Source organism: Sphaeramia orbicularis, chromosome 20 (genome assembly GCF_902148855.1).
Source record: "Sphaeramia orbicularis chromosome 20, fSphaOr1.1, whole genome shotgun sequence".
Classification (NCBI taxonomy): domain Eukaryota; kingdom Metazoa; phylum Chordata; class Actinopteri; order Kurtiformes; family Apogonidae; genus Sphaeramia; species Sphaeramia orbicularis.
In genome coordinates, this window is record NC_043976.1 from 38758475 (window position 1) to 38777183 (window position 18709).

General features: G+C 38.5%; 1 pseudogene; it reads left to right on the plus strand.

Annotated features, from left to right (window-relative positions):
- The first annotated feature begins 5221 nt into the window (after nucleotides 1-5221).
- Nucleotides 5222-18709, plus strand: part of LOC115411055 (netrin-G1-like) — a 157500-nt pseudogene continuing 144012 nt past the window's right edge.

An 18709-nucleotide genomic window follows, 5' to 3' on the forward strand; every position in this document is an offset into this window, starting at 1 on the left:
TGAAAAATTTGATCTTCTCACAAAATGGATTACATTTTTGTGACTTTATCAGTTTTTTTATATAGTTCTCACCCAAAATAGGTTTTAAGAGAAAAAAAATCATTTTCTAACAGGATTCCTGTTAGGTACAATGGTGTATTCAGCGCAGATGTAGCAGAATACGTCAGGCTTATTTTTGCAAGATCTTCTAGTCGAAGCCATTTCATTCACCTGTAATATTAAAAAAAAACAATCATAAATTGGCAAAAGTAAAATCTTCAGAACTCGTTTATTGCAAGAAATATGAAAGAATTTTGTATCATATGATGTGAAAATGCCCATAAATGTAAGCAAAAATGTTAAAAAGCCAATATGTAGCATAGTTCAGAAAGTTGACCTGATTGAGCAAAATTAATGTGATTTTTGGATTCAGCACACAAAATGATCCGAAATCAGCTCAAAAAAACTTAAACAATAAATTTGTTGTTGACCAGTGTCATAATTATTGTGTAATGTGCAATGATTAATGTACAAACCAAAATAAACCATTCGTTCATTCATTTAATCTTTTTAATGACGTGATTGAAAAATAAGATCGTCCGTGAGATCGTCCAAACCTAAATTGCATTATTACTTGATATTCCATACAGTTTATACAGCAGTTGTGTGTCTGATCTGTCACGTTCCTACACAGTTTGATTCAACACTCTACTCTAGTGGACCGCAACTGAACCGAACCATTATTTTTCTTCACCTATTTTACCCTGTACGGCATCTTTTTGAGTTGGCCATTTCACAGAATTCTTACTCGTTCTGTGTAGCGCTAAAGAAATATATTTAACAAAAGATAAACCCAGAGCTGGACCTGACCATGAACCAGACCCTCGTTTTTTTCTGAAGAGTACGCCTCAGCCTCCGCCACAGACACAGGTTTGTCCATGGACGTGAAAAACCTGAGCAAACTGGAGGTACACACTTGAGAAAACTGTTAAATTTAACATAAATATAGTATTATCAGTCACATTTAAAAGTAGTAAAGATACAAAGCCTCTACTAATGATTTTAAGATGACATTATCAATGATGCATCTTAATTTAATCTTAACCCTTTAACGACTGCAGTCTCTCCGGCGCTGCATTTTGCGCATTACAGCATTCACATTACTGCAGCTCCTGAACTGTTTGCACTATGCACAAAATTCACACAGTATTGGAAAGCTGAGATCTTGAGCTTTCCGACACTATACAACACTTTATGGCAGCACTGTGGGACTGTATTACTAAATTATTAAAGTAACTGTTTCAGACTTCCACACGACCTGGAAAAACATCTGGAAATAAAAAAATATGAAGTTGTAATATGGATACTGAATGTTCAAGATCAAAAACCATGTTTAAGCAGATGTAAAATAGTTGAAAGTTTATTTTTGTAAACTCTAAAGGTTTCATTACAGACATTTACAGTTGCTTCTGATAATAAATATGCTAAAAAGTTCAAGTCAGTTTTTTTTTTCTTTTTTTTTACCAAAACACTGTTTTCAGCATTTATTATCTTTATCATAATACTGGAAGGTCTCAGAGCATCTGTCTGTATCTGTGTATCTGCACAGTTCTGAGAAAATGAGACGTTTTTAACTGGCCAATTTGATACCTGCCGTTGAAGAATAGTCCCATCTCCACATTAAATATCTCAGCAAGTTGATAGGACTGATTTTGGGAGATATTAGTAATTTTGGAATACAATAGCCTTACAATCATGTTGCTATGCCCATAACAGTTGATACAAAATAAAGTTCTCCCAGGCATAAAAAACTGCAGCATTTAAAATGTGCTACTTTATAATAATGATAATTTATGGCCAGATATTGAAAGTTAAGTTCTTCCTGAAAATAAAGCTGCAAAAGAATTGGCAAAAAAGACATTTTCTGACACTTTTATTGCAAAGAAAACATAAGACACCTAGGCAGCCTGGTATAATGACAGTCTTAAACAGGTGCATCTATTGCAGTGTTTTTCAACCTTGGGGTCGGAACCCCATGTGGGGTCGCCTGGAATTCAAAGGGGGTCGCCTGAAATTTCTAGTAATTGATTAAAAAAAAACTTACTTATAAAAAATATGGTGAGTTGACAGAGACAATCACAATCCATAAAAGACACGACAAACTATTGCCGCGTTTCCACTGCGTGGTATTAGCTCGACTCGACTTGGCTCGGCCTTTTTGCATTTCCATTACGAAAAAGGACCTGGAATCTGGTACCCGGCACTACCTTTTCGGTATCACCTCCGCCGAGGTTCCAGGACTGGGGACCAGATACTAAAACGTGACGTATAAACACTGCAGACCACTGATTGGTCAGACAGTTTTCTCTGTGACCCGCCGTTTTACAAAAACAGATGCAGAAGTGGACAGTAAATATAGCGGTACATTAATCCACATGATAACAGCCCAAAACTACACCATGGTCGGTCGAGGAAATTCATTCTTTGGTGGCTGACATAAAAATTCAGCCGAGACAACACGCAATGAACGAGTTTATCACAACTCTCTAAACGACGACACGGAAATAATGCGCCGCATCGCTATGACGTCCAGTACTGTAAATGGTAGTATCTTGTAATGGAAACAGTCTCCAGGATACCGAGCCGAGTCGAGCTGGTTCCACATAGTGGAAACGCGACATATGAGTCTGAAACTGAAGCACTGTTGTTCTGTTTATCTGTCAAATGTTCATTGTGGTCGTTTTCAGATGCTGCAGCTCTTTCATAATTCATAGTTTGAGTTCTTGTTGTTCAGTATTAATTGTCAGCCTTGACTGTACATATCCTGACCAAGGAAAATCAAATTCTCACTTTGGCAGTAATCTACACCTGGATTTACTGCCACCATCCATAATTATACATTATATAGACTAACTGTCGTCTAAAATTAACGTTTATTTGCAACATAGTATAGCAAACTATTACATGATCATAAACAAATAAATTTTAGCAAAAAAAAAAAAGTCTTTGTTTTGAATGTGCGGGTTGCCACAAATGTGTGATGTTAAAATGGGGTCACCAGCCAAAAAAGGTTGGGAACCACTGATCTATTGTATGTTTGGAACATAAGGAAATGTAGTGTTTTTAAGCTCTTTTACTCCAATCAGCAACAATTATTTATTCCTGTACTTCCTGTAGGACACTCTGTCTTTTCGGTCTCTCCTGATATCCTGGGCTCACATTTCTAAGCAGTAATACCGTCCGCCATTCCGCATGCCAAGTGCGTTTTTAGAGACCTGTCCACACCCCCTAAGCAGACGTAACTGTCGCATATGAGTTATTACACATCTGTCCGTGCATACATGGTGCGACAGATGCTGCAGTTAATGGCACACCTAACCTCCCACCATGAGATGGTATACTAAAACCCGAGTGGAATTTTCCTCTGCCAGCCTGCCTTCTTTCCTGCTGCACCTCCGCCCTGCCACCCGCCGCCCAGACGCCGTCCAGCGCCGGGAGAAGCCTGTGGGGAACGGTCCAGACAGGATATTAATGGGGCCCTCCAACAGTCGGAAGGCCTGACAGAGCCCTGTTTCATTGTCACCTTGCCTTGGAGGACAAGAAAAAACTTGCTAAGCTTATTAGCCGAATGGAGCCGTTTCTCCCTCTAACTTACTCAATCTCTGCCTTTGTGCTTCATTAGACTGTCTTACATCAGGGGCCTCCTCCTTTTCCACCGTTTCCTCACCACATCGCCACGCTCACTTCTACACATACACACACACCCGGTGACATCTCCCACCTAATCAAGTAGTGGATTATCTTGTCCTGATAAATTGGAGCTTGTAGCACTGAAAGGTCCTCCTGGATGAGTGCGTCCTCCTCTTGACAGTTAGATCGAGCCCCTGGGGAGCAAGGAGAGAACATTGCCTGGTAATGATTTGCTGTAAATCGGGCAAATGTTTTTAGAAAGACCTCTTTCAAGCAAAGGGGGCTGATAAATGTCGAGTTTGTGGAGAAAGTCTGAAGTCGCTACATGCATTTATCTGTTTCCATCACATATGCAGAGATATGGGAACTGTTAATTGGTTTAAAACAGGGGTGTCAAACTCATTTTAGTTCAGGGGCCACATACAGACTAATATGATCTAAACTGGGCCGGACCAGTAAAACAATATAAATAATAGGATAGAACTTATAAATATATCAACTCCAAAGATTTTTCTTATATTTTTGAGTGAAAAAAGTCAAATTCCGTAGTAAAAAAGTTACATCTACAAACTGTACTCAACCATACCACGAACCGATATGAACAACCTGAAAATTCTTGAGAAAAGAAGTGCAATTTTAAGAATATCACGCCGAAGTTTATCATTTATACATGTGCATCACAGCTTACAGATCACAGTGGATCTACAAATACACAACACATTCAGTAAAAGACAGAATGCTAGTACAATTTCACATACTTCTCTTAAGACATTTCAGGTTGTTCACATTTTTTTGTAAAAGGTTTGTCTGTAAATGTAAATATTTGTGTAATTTTATCCTTTTTACACTGAAACAAAGAGAGAAATTTGTGGTTTTCTTTATTTATAGGTTATGATTGTATTTTACCGGTCTGACCCACTTTAGATTGAATTGACCTAAAACGATTTTAACATCATTGATCATTAATAACTTCAGTGTAAATTTTACATTTCAAAAATTCATCCCAGGAGCCGCATTGGACCCTTTGGTGGGCTGGTTTTGGCCCCCGGGCCGCATGTTTGACACCTGTGGTTTAAAAGGTCCAGGTGTTGCATTGACAAAAGAAACCGGTTAAAAATAAACGCAAGAAACATATTTATGAATCCACACTGGCACAAAAGGCTTATATGAGGAGGGGTTTTTGTGCTTTTAAGAATGATTCACATAAATTTCAGGTATTTCATATTGGTGTTGTCATTTTGCACAAAATAACAGCAATTTTCTCTCCCAACTCTGGTGAGGAGGAGAAGAGCGAGACTGTTAAAGAATAAATGCTTGCACATCTTCACTGAGATTCAGCTTCTATTTCTGTGAAGCCTCGGACTTGTCAAACTTGTAAATTAGTATTAAACATGATGATATTCTGTTTGAGAAATAGTTGCCGCTCACATAAAATGTGTGGGTAAGACTTGTTCACTCTTGAAAATTGGCCAATTTTCCCTCCATGTTGCCTGTCACTGCTAACGTCCTCTCTTCACTTTCTCTTCTTGCTGCTTCTTCTGCCGTAGGAGAACCCTTACATGTGTAATAATGAATGTGACGCCAGCACCGAGGAGCTCGCCCACCCTCCAGAGCTCATGTTTGACATCGAGGGCCGTAATCCCACCACCTTCTGGCAGTCCACGTCCTGGAAGAAGTACCCGAAGGCCCTGCTGGTCAACTCACGCTATCTTGGAACAAGACCATTGAGCTGACCGACGACATTGTCCTCACCTTCGAGTCAGGCCGGCCCGAGCAGATGGTCCTCGAAAAGTCGCTGGATTACGGACGAACCTGGCAGCCCTACCAGTTCTACGCCACCGACTGCCTGGACGCCTTTACCATGGAGCCCAAGACCGTGCAGGACCTGACCCAGCACACCTTACTGGACATCATCTGCACTGAGGACTACTCGCGGGGTTATGTGTGGAAGTACGACAAAACGGTGCGCTTTGAGATCAAGGACCGCTTTGCGCTGTTTGCAGGACCCCGCCTCCACAACATGGCTTCGCTTTACGGCCAACTGGACACCACCAAGAACCTGAGGGACTTCTTTACCATCACGGACCTGAGGATCCGCCTGCTTCGACCCGCTACCGGAGCGACTATGGTGGACGAGAACAACCTGTCCAGATACTTCTATGCTATTTCTGACATCAAAGTCCAGGGCAGGTAAGACTTTCCGAAGCCACACTTTTAGAATCTACAGGACTGACTCTATAGACTAATAAGCATTTTCTGTTTTTGTTGAATCTCCACTAGTGAAGAAAAATGCGTTTCCAGTTGCTATTCGTTCCAATTAGCCAGTGGATCCATAATGATGTGCAGAGTTCACCAGTTGTCAGCATGTCTTAATTAACCAAGATGCTTACAGCGTGCTGAGGCACTCTATTTTGGACGCCAAATTCACTCAGCTGTCTGTTAGCCCGTGGAAGATATTAGAAGTAACGTTTCAGCCGTCAGGTCACTGCGCGTTGTAATTAGTGTTTGATTTACAGTATCCACAGAGTGTCATATAACATGAAAACAAGATGCCATTATCCTGTTAACGGAAAGGCCGACAAAAGCCTCCCCCCCGTCTTCTCTGAGCTACAACAAGAGTCAGTGGGGCATAGATTTAAGTGGATCTGCTTTACACAGTGTGATTTTTCAATTTAACAGATGTGAATATGGTCGTAGGGGTGAAGGAATGCAGATTTAATTACTCTTGTTTTGTTCTTCACACATGAGAGGCTCACGGTGTAGGGAGTGCAGAGTGGCGGAACATCACAACAATTCAGGAATATGTGTAGAAGTGTTGAAGTCGGGCTGCCAGACTGCGGCTCGCAACAATGGATGTGTCACAGTTTGCCACGGCCTCGAGATGACTACAAATAGACACATCAGTTCAGTTACAAAAGATATCGGCGGTGTTTTCTGAGCTGAAATACCTCATCTGTACCTGACTAAACCTGCTAATGCATAAAGGCTGCAATAATACAATGTGTTCCAGCTTTGACATTATTTACACTTATATTTTTTAAAAGCCTTCAAGCTATTTAATGAATCTCTAATTTGTTGATTTCCTTAATATGCCATTAAAAGGGAGCACAGCCATTCTTCACGTTGCTTTTATGCACCGTAAATAGGCAGGTACCCTTGAGCGCAAGGGGCTATGATAATGAATGCCTCACTCAGAAATGGAATTTTTGACTTTTCTGGTGATTGAGAAGGTCATTCAGCAAAAATAACTGGAGGGAATTTACTAACACAAAAGAGTCGCATAGGGCGTCCATTCAACACCAGCTGAAATGAAGGGGCCTGTCATAAGCGCAGATTATTTATTTGATCTGACTAATCACGACCCAACTCATACATCCCTTAGGGGCTGTAGATTTGAGCTATGGCTACGTGCCACCATCGGGCCGCGGCGTTTACCAGCCCGTTGCTTTTAGAGCGACGTTCGCCTGAGAAATGCTCCCCACTGTTTACCAAAGGTAACACACAGTTCAGCAATAATGAGATACACTCAACAGAGAGAGGCTTCACTCTCCTTTCCCTCTCCCATAGCGAATCACTGCTCAGCCCTTTCTCCTTCTTGCGTCGTATACGACACATAAGCTCCTTAACCCCCGGAATACAGTTCTGTGAGACTCGGCGGGAGCGATTTTTGCAGGGGCAGTGAGGTTGAATCTGGCATATTCAACTGCACGCTGGACTCGGTTGCCATCCGGGGGGGTACAGTAGGAGAGCTTTCAGATTTTCTGCCCTTGCCACAACAGTGTGAGAAACAAAGAAAAGACCTAAGCTCTTTGGTAAAGTAGGTCAACCCAGAAATGATAGCAAGACAAAGACGAAAAAGCCCAACATTGCAGAAGTAGATCTCTTTGCATCTGTAACATGTAGCTAACATTGATACCGGGAGGCCAGAAGAAGTGTCACGCATGACCGTTTTATTATGGTTGATTACAAGGAAAGCCTGAACCGAAAGCGCCGGGGGATAAAAAAAAAAAAAAAAAAAAAAAACGATGCAAGGAATTTCAAGTCAAACCACGCGTGGAGCCGTGAGATGGATTGTGCACAATGCATAGCGTCCAGTGACTTAAATGAATTTGACACCCCCTCTGTTTTATTGTATCAGCAGGGCTAAACAGGAAAAAGCGTAAAGAGTTCTGAGGATTTTCTAATTATCTACTCCATGACTCGGGCATAATTGCTCTGCCTTTCTTTTTTACATGCCTTACAGTAACTACCCGCCTGCAATTTCACCAACTGTCTCTCCCCCCTTCGCTCGACTCTCGCCCACCCCAAACCCCATTCCCTCCCTCCTGTCTGTGATCAATACAGTGTAATTAAAGCTGGAGAAGATTCAAGCCAGTAAAGGATCTCTTTCTGGCTCTCTGTTTCGGCGCCCCCCCCCCCCCCCCATTGCCACCGCCGCCACCCCTCCCTGTCTCGCTCTATTTCTCCTGTGCAGAGCAGACTTGTCTCTAAAGAGGCTGGAGGTCCCTGCTTTGAGTTAAACAAGAGAAAGACACAACCCCATGCAGTCCTCTATCGCCACTTTCGGAAATACAGGCACATCTGACTCTACAGAAACGTCTACGATAAAACTGGTCAACAACAAATTTAGTGTTTAAGTTTTTTGAGCTGATTTAGGATAATTTTGGTGTGCTGAATCCAAAAATCACATTAGTTTTGCTCAATCAGGTCAACTTTCTGAACTATGCTACATATTGGCTTTTTAACATTTTTGCTTACATTTATGGGCATTTTCACATCATATGATACAAAATTCTTTCATATTTCTTGCAATAAACGAGTTCTGAAGATTTACTTTTGCCAATTTATGATTGTTTTCTTAAATATTACAGGTGAATGAAATGGCTTCGACTAGAAGATCTTGCAAAAGTAAGCCTGACGTATTCTGCTACATCTGCGTGAATACACCATTGTACCTAACAGGAATCAAGTCACAAGTTTCATAAAGTGTGCTTACCAATCTTATTTTGGTATTAATTATTATTTTGTGAGAAGATCAAATTTTTCAAAATCAAATTAGCAAAAAAACCTGACCTGATTGAGAAAAACAGATGTCATTTTTGGATTTAGCGGTGCAAAATGGTCCTGATTCAGCTGAAAAAACCTAGACAACTTGCAAAAAACATTTTTTTGTAACCCAGTGTAATGAGTCCAGACAACAATCTAACCTGGAATTTAAAAGTTTTATGATTTTCACACATTAATTGTAAACTGTCTCTCATTAACAGAGATAAAATAACATTCTCAGACAAATTCCCACCTTGTTTCTATCTGGTTTGTGACTTGCGAAGCAGAAAGTGAAAGGAGTTGACTGTGATTTTTGAAAAATATTTCAAGCGAGACATTATCAGGGAAGGTCACATGAAGGGGTTGATTAGTTATTAGATGCACAGGTTTAGTTTTGTAAAGTAAGTCAAGTTCAGGTCCAAAATTTAGCAATAATAACAGACAGTGGAAATTAATATATCAATCACAGTGGTTCTATGTAATCTGGCACCAGAACACACTTCAGACCAAAACCACCAATGAATCAGCACTATGTATCCACAGACTGAATAAAATATGAAAGTCATTGTTTACACTCATCTGTATTATGATATCATCAAGTTTTCTTCTTCAAACTAAAACTCATAGATGCTTATTTTAACAGTTGCTCAAAATAATCCTGTGTTTTATAATCTTAATGTGCTGCATTGGCTGATAGTTTACATTATAGCTCTGTTAGCTTAGCAACTTATCAGATGTATCACAATCAGTCAACCTCTGTAGCAAATCGCACATGATGAATAAAAACAAACGTTAGCAATTAGCAGTGGTGGAATGTAACAAAATATCATGCACTTTCAATAGTATCTGTACTATCACAATAGAACATAGAAAAACAGGAATAATTTAATTCTGCTACTACAAATCAAATAGAAAATAAAATAAATTATAATATTACTAAATGCATTTTAAACATTCGTATTGCACTTTTCCCTGAAAGGTAGTTTCGAACAAACAAAAAATCTAATCACAGTTCTGTCAGTTCACATTCTGCAGAAAAATACCTAAAAAATTCCACATGAAGTGCAACATTAACAAGAGGGTAAACTGGTATTCTGTTGAAACAAACTGAAGAGCAACACTGAGAACAGAGAACAAACTGTTTAGGACACTGTGTGTATTTGTGTGTGCCTGTGTGCACAAGGGATTTTTTTTTTTTTTTTTTTTTTTTTTTGTCGGAGCTGGGGGGTAGGGGGGGTGTGCAGTTATATACCTGGGGGTGCGGTCCATAACTAACGTAACTAACGCTGTCGTGAAATGAAAGTGAAACTTTACATACTTTCAGCGTTCTGTTTATTCCTCTATTATACAGTGTGTGTGATAGACAGACAGACAGACAGAGCTAGTGTCAGTGTTTTAGAACTACCGTAGTTCCTAGGGGCCAAACAACGTCCGTCTTATTAACATCTCTTTCATCGTTGTTGTCTTTCACCTGAACCTGAACTGATCCAAACTGACTGGACTGATGGTGGAGGGTCTTCAGTCTCTTCCTTCCAGGTTCACATCATATTTGTTGTTTTTTTTAACCTTATATCAGCTGCTATTTCATATTTTAGGTCAATGTGTGCTCCTTCAATATGTCCGTGTGAAACTTGCGTGGATTTAAAGTTCTGCATCGAACGACGTCTTTCATTCCTTTTTTTTTTCCTCATCATACTGTGCCGTTTCGGTACAGCTGTGTAGCGAACCGAACAGGTGCGTACCGAAACGGTTCGGTACGGTACGTGTTTCGTTACAGGCCTAGTACTTAGTGCTTTTACTTGAGTACATATTTTGCAGGATATTTGATACTTTTACTTCAGTACTTCCTCCAAAGCTGGCCATTAGATGCTTGGTTTCCTGCACACTTCTGCGGTCGTCCTTCTAATTGCCATGTAGTCCAGTTTGGATACAGCTGTTTCAACCACAGATCAGCAATTTGGTGAGTGATGGCTCTATTGGATCTGCCCTAAGGAAGGAACAAACAAGAAGTCAATCTGATTTTTTTTCCACTCTCCCTCTCCTGCCACACTGCTTGGCTTGCTCTTAGTCCAGCCTGCAGCCGACAGATAATCCATTTGTGCTAATTTCATGTTTCTTCCTGCCCACCTCCCCCCTTGGATAAGTCATTCCACTTGTCTACACTCCTTAGTCTCAGCTTCTTCCGTGCCGCCATAAGCATCTATTTACCTTGCGCTGTGCTTTGCATTTCAGCCTCTTTTTGTTTTTTTCTAATCAGCAGTCTGCATTAGTCATTGTGTGGGAGAATGCCGTGTTCGCGGGACAGGCCAAGCAATCGGTTCGGATAACTCGGACCATCTGTTAGCATCAACACCACATGTTTGTTTTATGGCCGCAATCAAATGACCTGCAGCTTTTTGTCAGTCCGGCAAAAACAACTTAAGTGAGGTATTACATGAGTCAATGAGGCTGTAAGTCAAAACGTTTAATGTACAGTATGTCTTTGTCATATTTACTGCAGGGTGGGAGGACTGGAAGCGATGGGTTCAGTGTTGACTCATCAGATACCCTTTGACGCCGCTGAGCGCTAAAGTGGTTGTAATATTCGACCCATTTCATTCTGACCCCAACATTTATCATCCTGTCTCCTCCTTTCCACACTGGCTTTATGTCACACTAATGCAAAACGACATCCATTACCGTATAATTTCCACTCCTACTTCCTGATTCGTGCCATAAAGCGGTTTACAGTTGGTGCAGTAAAGCAAAGCAACAGATTTCCTGCTAACAAACCTGTTGGTGCATGGCGGTTTTCTCTGCGTCGGCCTATCCTTTCGACCTGCACTTGCCTTCCCCCTGACTGTTCTTGTTTATCCTCATTCTCACTTCAAAGTCTGCTGTGAAATGTTCTTGTTTTTATGTTAGATGTTTAGTTTTGAAGTTCTCCGCAGTCTCCCTCCGCTTGTGAGTCCTCTGGGAGACGGAGAAGCTGATGGGTTATTAAACTGATTACCTGAAGGTTACAGCAGAAATATCACTGCAATGGTTCCCACGGTTTTATTTTTGAAGATTTGATTCAGCTTTGACCGAGGAGACTTAAAATGAAGTAAAAGTACTTAAATGGACTTCTTGGTAGTTGATTTTACTTGCACATATCAAAAGAATTTAACAGTAGAGGACTAGGTGATCTCACTATCATTGTAAAGATTGTGAAAATCTTCCTACTCGGTTGCCATCAATTTTATCCAGTGTTGCTGTTAGCATTAGACATGCTAGGCTAGCATGCTTTTTCAGTCCATGCATAGTGATTTTTTTTTTGTTTTTTTGCATCTTTCTGCACTAAAATGCTCCATTTTAGTCTTCTTTAACCTGCAGAGTTGGTGTAATATGCAATTTTTTTTTTTTTTCCCATTCTTTGTTTATTTGGAAAAGCATGCCATACAAACTTCCCTTTCAGTTCCAATTCAATATCCACACGTCAAATTTGAGCAAAGATGCTAATCCAAGATTTTTAGTCAAATATAGAACAAATGAAAAAAGAAAGAAAGAAAAGTGGGTGGAGGAGAGGGCTTACTCTGCTACTTCATCAACAAGATAAAACATGTGAGTGCGGCGTATAACTCACTAGCCGTGAACCTCGGAGTTGTTCTGTACGTGACACGTATCAGTAAAAAAAGGGTCTGGAGTCCAACTTTTCTGTTTGTGGTCTTTACTTAAATCTTAGATTGATCCAAAAAAAAAGATGAATTTCTAAATTAAATTACATGATGGTCAAAAGACTGTGATGCTCCTGGGGTCCAGGCTTCCGGTTCCGTAACTCTTTCTTTACATTTTTTAATCTTAGCAGCCAATAGATTGCATCACACAATGATGTCAAGACTTAAGCTATTATTACTCAACATTCATATAATATACATAAATTATTAATAATAAATCAAATATACATATAAATATGAATTTTTAACTGAACTGACATGAAAATGGCTCTAACAAAACACATTAAGGTGTGCATGTTTACATTAACCTAAACAGAAATGTGTATCATATAACTGATGTAGTCAATTCACATCAATTACAGGTTTTACATAATTTCGTCCGTTTTGACCAAATAGTGAAAAAGATTCCCTTTGACCCTTAAAACTTAATGTCAATTTCTCCAAAATGTAAATGTCTTGTATGATATCGATCCATTCTTCAGTTGTGGGTACTTCAGGCTTTAACCATTTTCTAGTAATAGTCTTTTTACTCGCTGCCAAAAGCATTAACATCACTTTTTATCTTTCAGAATCCAGTTATCACATGAAATATCTCCTAAGTACAGGGCTTTACATTTACAAGGAATTTTTTTCAGTGAAGATGTTTTTTAACTGTTCACGTAGCTACTCCCAGAATGGTTTGATCACTAGTAACTCCAGAAAATATAATATTGACTGGCGTTATTTGTCCCACAGAGTCTCCAACAGGTGTCTCCACTGCCCTGATGTTTTTCTGGGCATAAGTTACAAAAAATCTAACAATATTTTTCCAAAAGAATTCTTGTAATATGTTATTTTGGCTGCTAACGATGAAATGAGTTAATGGCTCGGTTCTGAACTTCAATTTAAAGTGAGTCTGACTCATGCCAAGTGTGATTTATGTGATTTTTTGCTTCATTTTACACCATTAATGGGTTGAATAAGGCCAGAGTATATGTAATTAATGCAACACTTCACACACACTCAGGTTTCGATCCCCATAGGGACATTTAGTTTTAAAATGTAACCTTATGTACACAGTGGCACAGTAGCATTAGCATTAAACTTAGCACAGTAGTAGCAGTGAGCTGCAATTGAAGCACAGTGGTTCTGGGAAAGATGCTAAAACACAATAAAACAGATTATAAGCTTCAGAAATGTGTTGCAGGTTGGTTTTATTTAACTCACCTACAATTTGTGAGAAAATCATGATTTGTATTCTGAATTTGTCAGTCAACCTCAAAATTGAAATGATTTTAACAGTTAACTGATCATCCAGCCCAAATACATAGATATTAGACATAGGCTGACTTCATTTGTCATTCAGATTTACATCAAAGTGACATTTAAATGCAATAGCTCGTTTGGCAGCAGGAATAAATAAAATATGTACTATATTTACAATACAACTGATTAGTCTATTTGTATGGGAATGTGAAGGATAATTAGCTCCAAACCCTTCAGGGGCTTAATAGGTAGTCTTTCCAGGCAACATATTTCACATAATAATTACATTAAAGTTTGTTTAACTGACTTCATTATCCATGTAGAAAACTTAGATCTCTACATTTTATCCATTTTAATTCAGGGCGCTGATAACAGGGGGTAAATATGACAAATTCATGGGGCCCATAGAGTAGTGAAGGGGGCCCAGTGGAATTAGAAGTTGCGAAAATTTCGTGTAAGATCCATTGTATAAGAGAAGTGTACAAGTCAGGAGGCTAATGTTGAAAGCTATGAATGTTAAGTTTCGTTTTCATGGTATCGTAAGTGACGTTCTTTATGGACCGCTCTCCCACGTACAACCCCCCCCCCCCCCCCGACAGATTGAGAGGATGGTTAATTTCTGTTGGGTGCACAAGAATTATGCTTCCATGGGGCTCATAATTGATAGCAGAACCCTTGACCACACAAAATGTAGCATTTGCAATTAGCAATTATCATTACATTAGGAACAGTGTGCTGCCATTGAAGGCGTTCAGGGACCGACAGAAGAATTAACCAACATATAACTGTTTTTGATGGTGGGGAACAGGAAAACACAGCTCAGCTAGCTGTGAGGTGGAAGCGCTAACCATGCTACATGCAGGAAAATGTCGACTAATGTTTACTTTGTGTGTCCAAATATTGTAGTGATACGCTTTAGAATAATGTAAAAATGCAGTAAAAAAAAAAAAATTATAAATACATTTCTAGGCACATAATGACAATACAAACCCCTGACACTGAGCACTGAGAAAAATCTCCCAGAAACCAGGGGATTTGTTATAGTTTGATGGTAATTTTACTATATTTGTAAGAAATTTCAGATATGTATTAATGCATCATCATATGATCTCTGAGTCCAAATAAATATATTTTTATAAGGAAAGTAAATGAGAACTGCTTGACAATGGCGACATAATTCACAAAATAAGACATTATTATAGTGTATATATTTATATGTCTATCAATAAATGTACACATAGTAAAAGACAATGCATTCCATGTTCACCCATATTATAATGAATGAACCGTGACCATGAAATGTTACATAAACACATACAGGACCCAGACATCAGTGACACACAACAGACATTTACAATAGGTTATGTACAATGTATTGGTTCTTCACAGTAACGGATTCCATGATTAGTCTGAGAAATAATGAGTAATTTAGAGGCTCAGCAGAACATAAACCAAGGTTGGCCTAAAGAAATAAGCACTACATATGGAATAGACATGAAAATGAGGATTGCATGTAAATAATGAAAGAATGAAATAGGGTCTTTTATTGTTTGAAAAAAAAAAAAAAAAAACACAGAATGTTAAATTGCAAACATGTTTATCCACTCAGAAACAGAATTTAGTTTTATGTAAGAGCACTGTTTGAGTCATTCCATACAGAAATAAATAAAATAATGATTAAAAAAAGCAAAATAGTTCAGCCCTGTATTAAAAATAACGAAAAGCAGGAAAAGTCTTCAAATCCAAAGCTGGTCCATTTAGTAATCATGGAGGAAACAAAGTCTGGGTTGAATTTCTCTGATGTACAACATTTTATTCTCAATCCTTGTTCTTCAGACTCTTTGTGGTGCAGCAGACAGGTGGTCTACGGTTTATCTTTGATTGATCTTCTTTAATAAACACGACAGAGCAGCACACATTCAGCTTTACTCTGTTCTCTTAACAGCACCTGTTCCTTGGACACCGATCCAACCACATCTGTCCAACCATAAACCAAAGGAGTTACACTTCCTCTCAGACAAAGGGCTGTAAATACCTGCTTAACTGCTATAGTCGTAGTAAGGGCTTTTATAAAGTAGAAAATAGTAGTAGTCAGCGCTTCAGTGGGTCAGAAACACAGAATGTAGACGTATATAAAGGAACAACAGGGACAGGAACAAAGACAAGTAATCAATAATCAGAATACTTTATTAATCCCAGGGGGAAATTACTGTGTTATAGTTACTCCATTCAAGTAGAATAAAAAGAAACGGGAAAGAAACTATCAACACAAAAAGGAGATAGATAGATATAGAGAAGAGAGAGAGAGAGAGAGAGAGAGATGGATGGATGGATGGATGGACGGATGGACGGATGATGGATGGATGATGGACAGATAGAGAGAGAGAGGTAAAGATAGAGAAGGTAGAGAGAGAGAGAGAAAGGGAGAGAGAGAAAGGTAGAAAGAGAGAGAGAGAGAGAGGTAGAAAGAGATAGATGGAGAAGAGAAGAAAGGTAGAAAGAGACAGAGAGAGGTAGAGAGAGAAAGAGAGAGAAAGGTAGAAAGAGTGAGAGAGAGAGAGAAAGGAGAAAGAGATGGATAGAGAGAGAGAAAGAAAAGGTAGAAAGAGATAGAGAGAGAGAGGTAGAGATATAGAAAGGTAGAGAGAGAGAGAAAGGTAGAAAGAGAGTGAGAGAGAAAGAAAGGTAAAAGAGATAGAGAGATAGATGATAGATAGATATATAATATATATCTAGAGAGAGATAGATAGATAGATAGAGAGAGAGAGAGATAGATAGATAATAGATAGATAGATAGATAGATAGATAGATGATAGAGAGAGAGAGAGAGAGAGAAGAGAGAGAGAGAGAGAGAAGAGAAGAGAGAGAGAAGAGAGAAGAGAGCGGCGGGAGGAGGGAGGGAGGATGGATGGATGGACGACGAATGGATGGATGATGGACAGATAGAGGAGAGCGAGAGGTAAAGATAGGAAAGGTAGAGAGAGAGAGAAAGGAAGAAAGAGAGTGAGAGAGAGAGAAAGAAAGGTAGAAAGAGATAAAGAGAAGAGAGAGGTAGAGATAGAGAAAGGTAGAGAGATAGATATATACATACATATACATATATATATATATATATATATATATATATATATATATATATATATATATATACTATATATATATATATATATATATATATATATACATATATTAAAACACTCTATTAAGACACAATTAGAACAGCAATTTGTCCAATATGTACTGGACAATATATTATCAATATGATAATTAAAGAAATATAAATAAGTGTGCAGTAATTGTTGTATTACTAAAATTATGTAGTTCTCTCTCTCCCTCTCTCTCTGTCGGTCTACATATCTCCCCTCTCTCTATCTCTCTCTACTTACCTACCTCTCTCTCTCTCTCTCTATCTATCTATCTATATTAGTGCTGTCAAACGATTACATTTTTAATCAGATTAATCACATGGTTGCTATGGATTAATTAAACACAGTTAAATATCATTCATTCTAATCTATATTAGTCATGTTTCAGTTTGCATGAGTAAACAGAATCAAGATAGAAAGGAACATGTGCTTAACGTGCTGGTCGCAGGCTGGGCGACGCAGTAGCCGAACAGCTAGCAAAATCCCCGACTAACATATGCTTCCTGTTAATGTGGTATTTTAAGCTGGAAGTGAAAAGAAAACTCCTTCCTGCAGAGTGTGTATAATACTTGATTTCGATCGACTGTTTTGTTTTGAGGTTTTTTTTTTTTTTTTTGTACTCATATTTCCCATCGGAAGGGCCAACGTGCTGTTTCTTTTGTCATTATCAGTTGGTTCTGCTGCCTAACCAATAATCTGTTCATAAAGTAACAGCAGCGTCTTAAACTCCTGGTTTTGTATTTGATTCCAATCAAATTCAGTTCTTTCCAACATCCAGAGGGAATAATAAACTGGGCCTACTTGTACTTTTATATAGATGTGGTTTTGAGGATATGATGAAGCAGACAGAGGATACATTTATCCAGTGTTCTGTCAGAATGTGGACAAAGCAGACCATCCAACATGAGCATATACAAACACTGTTCAATGATGCTTTAATGTCAGTAATAAAGCCCAAAACAGAGTGGTAAACCCCTGTGAAAAGCTGCTTCTTGTGTAAATCACCCTCACTCAAGTCCAACACAGACATAAATGTACGTCTCTTTTTAGCCTCAAATGAAAGGATAGACTTGATTCTGGAATAAAAACCCAATTTCAGTTTCATTCGTTGAGTACAGGGGATGAAAGAAAGAGTCATCAACTGAAGTACCGAGATATTCTACTGAGATACACAATCCAGGTTCAGGTTCAGTGAATATGGGTTTGGATTGATTAGTTTTATAAGTATTTACAACTAGTTCGACTTCCAGCAGACTGTCTGGTTCAGTATTAAATGAAAGTTGAAGTTGTGACCACCTCTGTGGATGTGGATGACTTAGCTATAAATAGCAGTATCATCAGCATAACTGTGAACGTTTCATTAGAAGTATTTTAATCAGTAAATAATAAATATTTTAATCAGTAAATAATAAGTAAATAATAAGTCGAGGCATAATGTTGTTAAACTTGCACTAATTTTCAAATGAAATTTCTGATTTTTTCGGTTATTCACATCTTTTTTGCAAAATGTAAGTATTTTCATAATTTAATTGGGGCTTTTTTGTACTAAAACAAAAAGAAAAACTTGGATTTGTCATTATTTCTAGGTTATTAAGTCATTATTTTACTGGTCTGGCCTGTTTGAGATCAAATTGGGCTAAATATGGCCCCTGAACCAGAATGAGTTTGACACGCCTGCAGTAAACCCATAAATAATGACAACTACTAATTTTCTTTGTGAAAAATTATGTGGAAAAATAACATTACACTGTGAAAATATTTACATTTACAAAACAATTTTTCACAATACAATGCAAATAAATACCTAAATAAAACACAGATGAACCCGAAATGTGCAATTGAACAATATTCTGACTGTTACTAAATGTTTTGTGCATTTATGGATCCACTGTGATCTGCAGTTGTGTT